The following is a 3,358-nucleotide window of genomic DNA, read 5'->3' as shown; positions in this document are numbered from 1 at the left end:
CCTATTTTCAGCTTAAGGACGAAGGCCGCTCTTGCCTTTCTCGCTTCTTCATAATTATTGATTTCGGTGTTTGATGCACTTTCGGATCTGGTTTTTTAGCTGGATATTTTCGAACATGTTGGTGCGCCACTGGTGGAGCATTGCTTGGCTGGTTTCAATAGTTCAGTTTTTGCTTATGAACTGTTTGATTAAAGGTCTGAATGATATTCAATTTTTTTGTTTGTTCTTGAATCTACATTTCTGTGTTAGGTCTCCAAGTTTGCTTGTTATGTGGCTTAAGTCATTGCAAAAGGGCATTCTTGCTGGTTTTAACTTCCTCTTTAGCTTTTTCTACCCTTTTCAAAATGGTCATGTTTCACAAATTTGTTTCATCAACTTCAAGCATTGCATTTGCAACTCTCTTCCTAGATTGTTCCTCTGCATCATGGGCTTTGCATGTCAGAACGGTATACTCTTTAAATGAAAGAGTAATCTGATTTCCAGGTAAACTCTCATTTTCATTATTAGATAATGCGTTAATTTCTACAAGGGCAAAAGCTTCAGCAGCTTCTTTCATTTTCCTGGTAGAAACCAATCTGATTTTAGTCATTCTTATCATGGTTTTTGTCTGTTCAATCTCGGACATTGTTCTCAGAACTTCTGCTTTTGCAGATTCTCCCATTATTTTGAAATTCTCGGCCTCAGAACTCAATCGCTGGAGCTCTCTAGTAATAACCGAAGGATCATCTGAAGCATCTTTAATTTCAGCCCCTTTTGCTATTAGCAACCTTAATCTGGTATGGTTTAGCTCTTCCTTAAGAGAAGATATTTTTGAAGTATTTTGAGCTAACCTCTCACGCGTTTTCTCAAGTGAGATTCTTTCCTTCTCTAACTTCTTATTTAGAGATTCGACAGAAGTTCGGACATCAGCGAGATCAATAGTAGTTCTGGTTAAATTCAACTTGGCCTGCTTCAATTCCTGTAATATTAAACCCGACACAGATGGAAGATGGGAAGCAAAACCTTGTCTGAAAGGTTGAAGAACATTCAATTGACTCATCTGGTTTTCCTTTTCTTCATTCTCTTCAACAACTGAGTTTCTATCACATTCGCCAAGCTGAAGATTCAAGTTCACTTCAGACTGTTCCTTCTGTATCTTTGATTTCAATTCTTCAACAAGCTTTTTGGTACTTTCCAATTCTTTCAACACATCAAGAGTTTCCCTTTCTTTCAAGATCAGTTCTTTCTCCAATATTCATTTTTTTTTTAAAAAAACAAAGGGGCTTTGGCAGCGGTTCAACCTAGAACCGGTGCCATAGGTCCACCCTCCCCCTTTTTTTTCTTCCTTACTACTTCGGTTGTTGAAGAACCGAGGCAGTATCCTTTGAGATATTACCTCGGTTGGAATCGAGGCCAAAAGTCTCCCATCTTTTTACCTCGTCCGTATATGTCTCGGTTCCACAACCGAAACGTATTGTCAAAAACAATCGATGTCGTTTCCCTTCACTGCACTAGTGTCACCACTCCTGGTTTCCCTAGACACTTCCGGTATCTTCCCGATACACTATCTAGTTCAGTTTAACCCACTTCTGGACAACCAGGAGTGAGTGAAACTCAGTTATAGTCACAATAACGGGGTTACTAGGTTGACTAGGAACACCAGTAGCGGGTAAAACTTAGCTATATAGAGTATGGGGAAGATATTGAGATTGTCTAGGGATACTAGGAGTGGTGAAGAATACTACACAACTAAGAATTGGTGATACTCAATACCAGTCACAATAGTGGGGGTTACTGGGCTTAACTAGTGTAACCAGGAGTGGTGCGAATACTCATATGTACTTCATTGAAATCTAGTGAAACTCTCTAAGATATCTTATAGGAGAACTAGACATAACTCATTTAAGTGAACTAGTATAAAATGTGTGCGCTTAGTATGTTAGTTCTAAAAGTATTCTATCTATAAATATAGTATATATTTGCAAAGCAAATAGTCAACAAACACGCTTATCATCAGAACGCACCTTTCCTTAACAGCTAAATAATTGAACTATAAATGCTTTTGTCAAAACAACGTTTTACAAGTCAAGGGTTTAGCGACTCACGATAATCATCTAATCATTATCAAAGTTTTTTAAGTATCAACATCAAAAATAAATTTCAAAAATACTATTCAAACCCTTTCTAGGGTTTATTATTTCTTGAGGCTCTACGGTGAATGTCACTTGTTGGTTAATGAGGAATGAAAACAAAATTAAATAAAGATTGATCAAAGTGCATAATCAATATTCAAATACAATACAATCTCTTTCATTCACCTTGATCCATCTTTCTTTAATCTTATTTTCATTCTTCACAACCTACATTAGCAAAAGAAAAACGTGTTATTATTTCTCGTTTGTGCACTACAACTACAGTATAAAAAATTACTGTTTAAAACTTAATCAACTTTTACATCAAATGCACGTGATACAATGTAAAATATCTCACAATAATTAAAGAAAAAGGTCATGGCGCTGTTTTAGGTCGATTCTTGAGGAATAGTAGTAAGTAGCACATTTTCTAAATGTGGATATTATAACTTCTCCCGGCCACACTGTTTTGTTGTTTGACACTGTGGAAGACAATTGGAAGGCATTAAATATGCTACTGTTAGTGTGGTGGGTCTCAATCTCATAGGGTGGGAAACCGATTCTAGCTTGATTATGATTCTGATTAAACGTTCTTGGTGCTACATTTTCTCCAAGTCCATCCAAACCCAAAACTCCAATCTTGTCCTTGAAGGTGGATCTCCCTCATCGCTTTTCATGACACTACACTATGTGTGTCCCCAAATGCTCCATTTTACTAAGAAAAAGTGATGAGTTAAAATTTAATAACAAATAAATTGGTATTTGTAAACACTATAATTTATTTAAAATTTACTCATTCTAATAATGTTTATATAAAATTACATCATTTTAGTAAATTTTCCGATTTTGAGTATCAAATAATAATCCATATTGAGGGAGATAATAAATCACAATGTTTTTAAGGTATAAACATGGTTTGAATTGTTTCCAACAATGATTCTAAAATGGGTTCAAACTTCTTGGTGAAATGAATCCATTATAAGTTTGGACTTTCAAATTAGATCAATTTTACAATGGATAAAACAAAGTGAACTCAATCCACTTTTGACTTCACTTTTAGGAACCTACGAAGTCAGCTAAATATTTTACCTAATATATATTAATAAATTACGTTTTAACTTTTTAATTTATTATGAATTATATATTATATAAAACATTTAAGTTTGAGATTATATACAAAATGTTAAAAGTTGAAATTGAGAATTGAGTGGTTACTAGAGTAATTCTTCAATTAATTATTTTCATAT

At 34.5% G+C, this 3,358-nt stretch overlaps 1 pseudogene; it reads right to left on the bottom strand.

Moving 5' to 3' along the window:
* Window positions 1-280: 280 nt before the first annotated feature.
* LOC148194384 (WEB family protein At2g38370-like) lies at window positions 281-1,234 on the bottom strand (annotated as a pseudogene).
* Between the last annotated feature and the right edge of the window lie 2,124 nt (window positions 1,235-3,358).

Source organism: Vigna umbellata, chromosome 8 (genome assembly GCF_029865625.1).
Source record: "Vigna umbellata cultivar VRB3 chromosome 8, Vumbellata_1.0, whole genome shotgun sequence".
Lineage (NCBI taxonomy): Eukaryota > Viridiplantae > Streptophyta > Magnoliopsida > Fabales > Fabaceae > Vigna > Vigna umbellata.
Note: the sequence above shows the minus strand (reverse complement) of the source record. Positions and strands in the feature narration are given on the sequence as shown.